This window comes from Erythrolamprus reginae, chromosome 1, assembly GCF_031021105.1.
Source record: "Erythrolamprus reginae isolate rEryReg1 chromosome 1, rEryReg1.hap1, whole genome shotgun sequence".
NCBI classification, from domain to species: domain Eukaryota; kingdom Metazoa; phylum Chordata; class Lepidosauria; order Squamata; family Dipsadidae; genus Erythrolamprus; species Erythrolamprus reginae.
The window spans coordinates 299,703,468-299,714,662 of NC_091950.1; positions in this window are offsets into that span (position 1 = coordinate 299,703,468).

Consider the following 11,195-nt stretch of genomic DNA (forward strand, 5'->3'; position numbering starts at 1 on the left):
TTCAGTGCTTTAAAAGCTTTTTTTCAGCCAAAGCAAGGTGTGATCTTCGGTGCTTTGCTTGCCAAGCAATTTTCCTTTTGCCTGTTTTTCTCATTGGTTCTCTCTGAAGAGAGAGACAGAAGTGAAGTGTTTCAGAAATTGATTTTTTTTATCCCCAACTAGGGGATAAAAATCAAGCATGGGTGCTCAAAACCAGCAAACTAATGGGCTGAAGCCGACCAGACTAAGGATTAGCCTGAGGAATACCTGGTAGATAGATTATATTTTTTCCTATTTTCCTTAACAAAAACTAAGGTGCGTCTTATACTCAGGTGCGTCTTATAGTTCGAAAATTGCAGTACTTTCATGCTAAATAGATTTCTGCCCTATTAAAATTGCTTTGGTGTTTAATATCCCCAAATTACAGAGGGAGGGTTTTGTGTTGTTATTTTTTAACAGAAGTAAATTATCTTTTAACCTAAATGGTTAAAGTTAGAAAAACCAATTATAGTGAGATAATGATACAGATTTTTAGGTTGGAATGGGTACGGAAATGATCAGTGGGCAGCATTTACAAATGAGGCACAACCTAGTGTTGATTTTAAATTATCAGAGAGAAACTGCGGTGAAAATGGAAAAGCATCAGTGTTGTTGAGGACGTACCAATAAGTGGAGTCCAGTCGTGCAAGTTTATTTGATGACCATATTCCATTTTACCATATAGTTGTCATGCATATGTTTAATACCTGTTTTAATTCATTTATAAATGTGTGTATACGTAAGAGAGCATTTTGTGTCAAAACCTTTGCATGAACGTAGGAATAAACCAGTATCAGAGATGCAGTACATTCAAATTAGGATATAGAGGCAGGCTCGATGATTCTAGGATATTTCAGTTTAGTGCAGCATGTGTAGAAATACTAGAATTAAGACTTTAAGGCAGATTTAGCAATAATGATTTATAGAACAAGAGATGGTTCTCAAAACATCTGCAGAACACTGAGTTTCCATGTGAACTGGATAATGTGGTAGCACTTAGGTGGAAAAGTACTGAGAAGTATGAGAAGAGTAACAAGCTGAAACTGGCCAAGCTTGTCAGAAATTATAAAAATAGATGGGAACAGCATGTACCCTGTTTGGGGCCCTCATAGCTTAAAAGCACCTTTTTTTTGCTTGTAGCTGCTGCTACATAGTTTATAAGATTCATGGACCTATGCAGTAGAAATATTATTGTGATGTATTAATTAATCTTATTTTCATTATCTGTTTTTAATGTGGCAAAGCTCTCTCTCTCGCTCGCTCGCTCTCTTTGTGTATGTATATGTCTTTCCATTCTATGTTCCCATCCTTCCAAACCATTGCAACCCAATCACAAGAACAATTTGTTTGTGTTAATCTACCGTGTTTCCCCAATAGTAAGGCAGTGTCTTACTTTCTTTTTACCCCCAAAAGCCCCACTATGTCTTACTTTCGGGGTATGTCTTACATTGGAAAGGAGGCGGGCGAAGGAGGGCGCAGCTCCGCCCCCCCCCCCTTTCCACCCCTTGTCGCCCGAGACAAGGGGCAGCGAGGCAGGGGAAGAGGCGGTGGCTTCCGAGAACATGTTGCTGTTATTTCATTGACAGAAAGCCTGCAGCGAGGCACATCGGAGCAGTAAATGGAATTACTACTCGGGATACAATTTTGCGCCCGGAGCGGCTCTTTAGCCCCAAAGCTGTTTCCCTGCAAGTGAGCGGATGTGCACCATCCCCGGAAGCGAGCCAGTTTATGCCCTGGAAACCAGCTACTCTTCCAGCCAAGGCACCTTTTGAACTGGGGGAGAACCCCACCACCTGGCAATGCACAATGGCCCTCCTTGCTCTCCCTTCTCCCCCACCCCACCCCAAGGTTGGGCTTCTCCACGCGCTTCTGTTCAGCCCCAACTCCGAGCGAACCACCTTCCCTCTTTCTCCAATGGAGCGGCGTTGCAAAAAAACCACATCTTACCTCTCCCCTTCCCCCAACCCCGGCCTCTTTCACACAACCCGACCCGGAGAGAGCGCTGGAGATGGCGCACGATTCGCAGAAGTTTCTCCTTTGTCGGGGTGCTTGGCGACCGCCTCTCCGCTCGCCAAGTGGTGGTCGCCAAGCGCCCCCGACGGCGTTCGGCGGCTTCCGAAACGACGCTGGGCGAAAGAGGGCGGCCAGCAGCGGCGGAAGGTGAGAGGTGCCTCTTCGCGCGCTCGATCTGCCGGAGAGCCGGAGAAGGAGGCACCTCTCGCCTTCTGCTGCTAGCCGCCCGCCCTCTTTCGCCCAGCGCCGCTTGAAAGGACCCCCCCCCTTGGCTTCTCCTGGGGGTGGGGGGGTCCAGACGCCCCCTTCTCCGGCTCTCCGGCATATCGAAGAGGCACCTCTCACCTTCCGCCGCTGCTGGCCGCCCTCTTTCGCCCAGCATCGTTTCGGAAGCCGCCAGACGCCGTCAGGGGGGCGCTTGGCGACCGCCTCTCCGCTCGCCAAGTGGCAGTCGCCAAGCGCTCCCCTGATGGCGTTCAGCGGCTTCCGAAGCGACACTGGGTGAAAGAGGGCGGCCAGCAGCGGCGGAAGGTGAGAGGTGCCTCTTCGCGCGCTCGATCTGCCGGAGAGCCGGAGAAGGAGGCACCTCTCGCCTTCTGCTGCTGGCCGCCCGCCCTCTTTCGCCCAGCGCCGCTTGAAAGCCCCGTGTTTCCCTGAAAGTAAGACATATGTCTTACTTTCGGGGTATGGCTTATATTAGCCAACCCCCCTGAAACCCCCCATATGTCTTACAATCGGGGGGGTCTTACTATCGGGGAAACACGGTATTTTGAGCTGAACAGGCTCACAGTACGAAGGAGTAAGTAACATTGGCTTGGTACATGCATCATGTTAAATAATGATTTGTTTGATTTTGGCTCAGTACATTATATGGGCACACCCATTGTGTCTTGTATGGCATGGATTGTGGCTTTGTACTATATGTGATGTCAGATTTTGGGTTTCATTAACAAACAGTAATCAATCTGACCCTAATAGGCTTTCAAAAGATTGCACTAATTTTCTTCACTTAGTCCAGGTGTTCCCATGAGGCAGTGGTTCTCAACCTTTGTAATACCGTGACCCCTTAATACAGTTCCTCATGTTATGGTGACCCCCAACCATAAGTCTAGCGCTAGTTCTCACAACAGAGCTTTAAGCTGATTGGCAGGAAGGTCAGAGGGACACCCCCACTGTAAACGCTTGCTTGGTCGGATTGTAAAAATATGTTCCAAGGCACCAGAATACAACCTCTACTTCCTAACATCATGGGAAATTTGTCTTTTCCCATGGTCTTAGGTGACCCCTGTGAAACGGTCATTTGACCCCCAAAGGGGTCCCGACCCCCAGGTTGAAAATCACTGCCCTAACCATATAATCCAATAACTAGGAATGAGCAGGGGGGAGTTTTCTTGCTTTCATTTGTAATTGCCTTGCACGGATGATTTGTTTGGCAAATATATTGTCCTGTACAGCCAGTTCTGTAGTTAAGATACAAGCAATTTTAGATCCAGGTCCATGACCAATTTCGTAAAGCGAGAGCAGAGTGGGATTTTAGAAAATGATTAGTTCTGTAGATGAACATACACCTGAAAATAGAAGTAGCCCAAAATTCACATTATGGGAAGAAAGGATTGTTTATTCAAAGAAATGTAATTGTGCAGCTGAAATACTTACCCTGTGATCTTTGCTAAGAGCTATGGAAAACAACTTTGTGGTCCAAAACATTGTTTGGGATATAAATGGCGATGAAGCTGTTGCCAGCAGGATGGAACTTGTTCAATTTACGCCTCAATTTACTGTTACTTTGCAGCACAAGGGGAAAGACTGAAAGCCCTCTTTGCAGCAAGAAATCTGATACGTAATCTATCCAGCTGAATGGACCAGTCAGCAAAGGGAAATAACTCTTGTTGTTTTAGAAAAAAAGATGCAATTTAATTTAATTCAACATCCATAAATATATTATTTAATTCAACAGTATATATTTAATTTTAACAAATATAAAATATTGTATAAATATTTTGCTCCATGAAAAAAGCCAAATGACGTCTTGGAGCACTTTCAAATTAAGAAGGTTAATTCAGATCAGGGCAAAAGAGTGAAGTTGGTATACCATATTTTTCAGAGTATAAGATGCATCTTTCAAAAAGGGGGTGGAAATTTTGATGCGTCTTATACACTGAATACGGCCATTTTTGTCCTCCCGAAGCTTTGCCACCAGGTCCCATTTTTGCACCAAAAAAAAAAAATGACCTGTTTTTTGCAAAAAATGGGGTGGCACACAGGGTTTGGGAGATCTGCAGCATGCTCCTTTGGCCATGGAGGATAAAAACTTTTTTTCTTACTTATCTCTTTGAAATCTTGGTGCATCTTATAACCGGTGCTTGTTATAGTCCAAAAAATACAGTACAGTGGTACCTCTACCTAAGAACGCCTCTACTTAAGAACTTTTCTAGATAAGAACCGGGTGTTCAAGATGTTTTCGCCTCTTCTCAAGAACTATTTTCATTTTAAGAACCCGAGCCCGGAAAAATTTCCCAGGAAATTTGAGAGCGGCACAAAGGCTCAGCCAGTTTACTGCCATTCCCCCTTTAATCCCGGCCATCTGGGGCTTTTCTGGGCTGCCAGAGGAGCCTTTTGGTGGCACTTCAGGAAGCTTTGGCAGTCCAGAGCGAACGGAGCGTTTTCCTTTCTCTGGGCGCTTGGAAAGGAATAAACCACTTCGCTATGGTGACTCCCTCACACTGCCTCCCATACACCTGGCGTGAGGTTGCCTCCTGGAGCATCTGGGTGCAGAAAGACAAAAGGGAGGGGGTGCTTTGTCCCGGATGGATCAACTTGGCTTCAGCCAAACCGAGGAGTCACCACAGTGAAGGAAAGGCGCTGGCTACAAAGCGAGCGAGAGGAGAGGGGAACCCTTCAGCATGGGAAGGAAAAGCCTGGGTTTCTCTCTCTGGCGCAGTGTATGGGAGATGCGTGCTCCTCCTCATAAGGATTAAAAAAAAAAAGAGGGACTTTGAGGTGATGAGGAGGAGCACGCATATTTGCACAAATAATGCGTGCAAACCCATTAGGAAATAAATAAAAGCTTTGAATTTGGGTGGGAGGAGGAGGAAGAAGAGGAGGACAGTTGCTACCGAAGGAAGAAGGTGAGGTGAGGGGAATAAAAAAAGATCCAAAACTTTAAGGATTAAAAAAAAAGAGGGACTTTAAGTTTTGATTTTTTTTAATTCCCCTCACCTTCTTCCTTAGATAGCGACTGTCCTCCTCTTCTTCCTCCTCCTCCCACCCAAATTCCAAGATTTTATTTCTTTCCTAATGGATTTGCATGTATTATTTGCTTTTACATTGATTCCTATCTGTAAAGTTGCTTCTACTTGCAAACTTTTCTACTTAAGAACCTCGTCACGGAACGAATTAAGTTCTTAAGTAGAGGGACCACTGTATATCTGAGGATTAACTATATTAGTTTGTTGTCATTTTTTTTATTCCTCTAACGTCTTTATTTCCTCTGGCCTTATCTATTTGTTGCCTGCCTTCCATTGAAAGTCCATGGCAGCACATCTTCTAAAAATTGTACACTGCAGATTTACAAACAGGAATTTCTGGAGAATTGTGTGTGGGTGAAGTACAACGAGAAAAGCTTTTTCATTGCCTTCCTCTACTTCTGTATCATTATTCAATAATGCTGTAGCTTTAAAAGTTGTAGACCTGGAGAAGATCCTGGGCAAAAATCAAAGGCAGAACTTCTATCTCCCTGATGAATTCATAGGACCTGGGCTTAAACTCAAGGATAAAATTGACAATCTGTGTACTCTTTATTATACTGTCGTACTGTTGCAGAAGAATCGGGTCCTTCAGTCCTATTGAACTGAAAGTGGTTATGGAGCTTTTGTTAGAGTGCAAAGAAGCAACCCAAAAAAAGTGCCTTCTGTGGTTTTGAGACCTGACCTACCGTGGGTTTATTTGTGCTGTGTTTTGTTACCCTGGAAAATGTGCATTTTTACTTCCTCTGTGGCACTTTTAGAAGCTAGTTTAAAATTTTAGAAATTGTGCCGGACAGATGCTATCTCAGTGATGGCAAACATATGGCATACATGCCACAGGTGGCACACGGAGCCTTATCTGCCTTATGTCAGCTCCAGTGCGCACGCTGGCCAGCTGATTTTCAACCTTCTTTTCTGCCATTCACTCTCCCCCATGGCAAAAACAACCCAATGGGTCAACAGGAAGTTCACTTCTGTGTTCACCCTCAGCCTCCTTTTCTCTGTCAGAAGTCTTGAGGAACTTCTTCAGCTTTGGACAGTTGTTTAGCCTAGTGTTTTTCAACCAGTGTGCTGTGAGACATGGTGAAGTGTTCCATGGGGAAATTAAACATGGGTCCCCAAACTACGGCCCGCGGAGGCCATTTATCCAGCCCGCTGCCAGCTGCCTCTATCCAAACAAACATTCCCCTCACAATCCCTCCAGCTATCAGTGACAGGAAGAGTGGAGGCACAGGGAACGCTCACTGACCAATCACCTTCTAGATTCATCCCGACCACTGGCGATGAACCAATAGCAGGCCGCCTCTCATCCACACCCAGGAAGGTCCCGGCTTGGGCTGCTGCGCACTTGTCATTGTGTGGCCACGGTGAGTAGTTGAAGCTGCTACTCCTCCCCATGGTCCCAACTTCAACCACATATCTATGTGAGCTGAGCTTCTCAAGCTTGACTGCGATAAAAACTAAAAACAGAAAGAGACTGAGAACTGTTGAGAAAGACCTTCGTGTGTGTCTTTCTACTATTCCTGTCAGGATATCCTTTTTGTGTTCATCGAAACAGGCCCAGGTTTCACACTGAGTATAAATACATTTAGAAACTACATTATTAACTATATGTATAATATGTACTGTGTCAAGGTGTCATTTTGTGTCATTTTAGTTGGTGGTGTGCCCCACGATTTTGTAAATGTAAAAAATGCTGCAGCTCAAAAAAGGTTGAAAATCACCTTTTTTTATCAGAATTCGCATGTATATCTGGAGCTCTGTTATTTGCTACACAGGTCTTCAGGGACGCCTTCCCGGCTGCAAAAAAAATGGGCTAAAGTGTGCGAGATCTGGTTGCAACTATCTGAAGGTAAGTCCAAACACATCCGTCTCTGAAATGAGTTTTTTATTAAAGGATGTAAGGACCTTAATTGGAACTCACTGGTTGGTACAATATATGTGGAATATACTTCTTATTCATCTCTGCTTGCACTTGATAGTGTCTGCGGTATGTTTAATAATCACAGAGCCATTATATGTACTGTGTACATCCAAAAATTCAATACGTTGCAGCTGAAGATCAATGGAAATAATAACGCACAGCAAGATTATTAGGGTCAGGGGGTTGTTATAATAATAAAGGAAAGGAAACCCTATGTTGAATGAATTACAGTATATCTGCAGGAATGTTTTTCTTCTGCCTTAAATGCTTATCTCTTTAAAAAAGCAATAAAATTGCGGCTGGTGAAAAAGGCAGATAAAAGTGTAGAAGAATGCAATTTCATCTATACATTTCTAAAAATATATTTTTTAATCTAGGAAAAAATCAGTCTTCTAAAAAAGGTAGCAATAGTACTTGTTCTGCCGGGCTTTCTGATAGGAGCCTCCCAAAAATTCAAGGGTACAAATTTCAGACACACACACGTTTGAAAATTCAAAACAATGTTCTTTATCACAAAAGTCAAAATAAACTAAGCACTCTTTTTGTATTGCAAAGAGCACTCTTCCCAAAACAACCCAGTAGTCTTTACAAGTTCCCTTAAGCAGTCATTAAGTACTTAGCCAGCAGCTGTGGAGAAACTTCACACCCCTTCTTCTTCCAACGAAGGGAGACACACACACACATACATTGCTCTGCTTTGGTTTCAAAGGCGTGAAAAAGCAACAAAGTCCAGCACACAAGATTCCTGACGAAACTGCAACAGATATTCTTCCACAATGGCCAAACCCACATGCTGCTATTTATAGCAGCAGCCCTAATTATTGGAGCTCCACCCAAACACAGGTGGCCTCCCTTATTTCCTGTAATATGTTCTTACTTGGTCTCTTCTACGCACAGTTCTGCGCTCGCGTGGGTCCAAAATGTCATCATCTGAAGCTATAGAAGATAAGGAAGATTGACTGCCTTGGCTGTGTGCCAAGCCCTCCTCTGCCGGGTCACTCCCACCTTCTTCTTTGTCCGAGGAAACTAAACTCTGAACTGATTCTGTCGGCAATAACACAGGCCTGTGACATGTTGAATTTTCCCCTGCATCCACCTCCCCATTCCCTGGGGCAGGAGCTGGGCCAGAGCCAACCACAACAGTACTTAGAATTATATACCGCTTCACAGTGCTTTACAGCCCCCTCTAAGCTAAGCGGTTTATGGAGTCAGCCATTGCCCTTAACCATCTGGATTCTCATTTTACCCACCTTGGAAGGATGGAAGCTTGAATCAAACTTGATCCAGTTAGGAAAGAACTGGCAGAATCAGCCTGCAATACTGTAACTCAAAGCACCACCGCCATCGCTATTTCTTTTTCATCATGGTTAAATGCTGCCTTATAAAGCTGTGTCAGAGAACCTTCCTGATAGAATTTACAAGAAACATCTTTCAGATATAAAACCAAGATAGGGAAGACACAAAGAGGAGAAAATGGAATTGTTCCAAATTACGCCTCATGGTTCAGGCCTGAATTCCTGTGGCCTGTGACGCATTAACTTGTGTGGTTGGCCCTTCAGCAGAAAATGAAAAAGTATCCTGAATTCAGTAGTGACTCTAAAATGATAAAGCCGACTATGTTTTTATACCCTCATTCTGAACTTGTCATTTTATTTCAGACATGGACAAGCAAAACAAATCTTTTTGAAAAAGTCCCATGTCAGTTGCTGGATTCAGTAAACGCACAGAAACTGACCATAATAAAATAAGTTATGCAATTATATAACAATACAAGGACAGCTGTAAATTTAAAAATTGGGAGCTTAAATTTTTTTAGTATCTTTGAAAGTAGCTTCCCCAGGCCTATATTGTTTATGTATGGTGTGTTGTGTGCATGTTTTTAAATTATGGGTTTTTAGTTTAAATTATTAGATTTGTATTACATTGTTTTGCCACTATTGTTGTGAGCCGCCCCGAGTCTATGGAGAGGGGCGGCATACAAATTTAATAAATAATAATAATAATAATAATAATAATAATAATAATGATCTTTAACGCAATTTTAATAAGGCAATTAAGTGATTATTTAGAATCCCAGAATAGTAAAATTACTTATTTTAAGGATAGACCCCATTAAAATGCTAAAATCCATGAGAAAAATGTAGTGCCGTGCAGTAATGTAGCATATACTTTTTCATAATATTTATTACATGTAAACAGTTGGATTTCTAAGCAATATTCCTAGCACGTATTATAAAAACACACGACAAATAATTAGAGGGCGAGGATGTTTTCTGTTGTTCCCACTCAAATGTTTCCAGTGGCATTCCTTTTATTACGCTCTCATTCCATATTATACAAACTGGATCATAACATCTCAATAACAATATTGCAACCGGACAGGGTTATCTTTGCAGATAATTCCAAATGTTTTGATTTCCCCAATAAATTAAAACTGTTGATTTAGGATTGTTGCCTTCAGTCATTTAGCTTTGGCTACTGGGAAATGTTTCAAATGCATTCCTTCGCTCCTTCTTCACAAAAATTTGCTCTTCCTGCCACATGACCTCATTGCTGCTACTCCCTTATTTCAGAATGGAGGTCAAGTCAATCAGGAGGCCCAAGTTGTTGCTTTTTAATTTGACCTACTTTTTAACTCCAAATCTCTTCAGATTTTTATTTGGGTTCTCTTCTACTGAAATGAGGTAGTAATTCTTGTCTCAAGACAACCGATCAGGTCAGGATGCTCAAATGTTTATATTTATTTGTTTGTTTGTTTGTTTGTTTGTTTGTTTGTTTGTTTGTTTGTTTAGTCCAATACACAATAAATATTGAAGAGAATAGACATGAAGTATTATATATAAACAAAAGGATCGAAGAAAAGATATAAAAATAGAGAAGATATATGAAAGGACGAAAAGATACATATGATATATAAGATAAGGAGAGACAATAGGACAGGGGACGAAAGGCACACTAGTGCACTTATGGAAGTACTTCCTGGAAGACTTGATTCTCCATTTTTGAAAGGCCTGGTTCTTAAACTATTTCTCTTTGTTTTACTTTCCTACTTTCTTCCTCTCTTCCAGATGTTAGAGATCAGAATGTGAACAATGCATTAGCTGGGGGGGGGGGGAAACAGAGCAGAAATTTAGATTCTTCTTTATTCTTTTTCTTCTCCTCCTCCTCCTTCTCCTTCTCCTTCTCCTTCTCCTTCTCCTTCTCCTTCTCCTTCTCCTTCTCCTTCTCCTTCTCCTTCTCCTTCTTCTTCTTCTTCTTCTTCTTCTTCTTCTTCTTCTTCTTCTTCTTCTTTTCCTGCACTTCTCCTGCACTATATCTGCCATTGGGAGAAAGAAGTACATCCTAATATGGGCATTTTAAATAAATATTTATTCAATGCACAAAGCTGCCCATCTCAAATGATGGCGAGGAGTTAACAACAACAAAAATAAAGAGGCGATTGGCTGCTGGGGCAGCAACAGCAAAACAACCACTAATACAAAAGTAGTTCTGGTTTAGTGATTGCAAATGGTTCTGAAGAAATGGCCACTAAGTGAACTGTGTGACTGCATCACTAGGTGAACTGCAAGGGAGAAAGTTTGCTCCTTGTTGTCTAAGTCTTCCCTAACTGTAGATTACATTGACTTTACTCCAAGGAAAAAACCTAAATCTAACAAACGGTCATTGTTATAGGTCAGACTATCAAGCCCTTGGTAGCTATAGATGCCTGAATCATCTCTGACGGTGTCCTCAAGCAAGGCAGGTTAAAGTCTCCAAGGGCAACGAGCCTAGGGAACTCCACTGCCAATGTGACCACTGTGGCAACCGACCCCCAGAGCCCATCTTGCAATCAGCTACCTGTGCAATTGTGCCTTTGATACTACCAGAGCATCGTGGATAACATAGCCATCCTCTATCCTTGCCCTGAGTTCTCAGTTGATGCCACGTTTGAATCTTGGGTGGGCATATCTCTAAGGGGGAATAAATCAGGTTTCAATGCAAAGTTGAAAAACAAA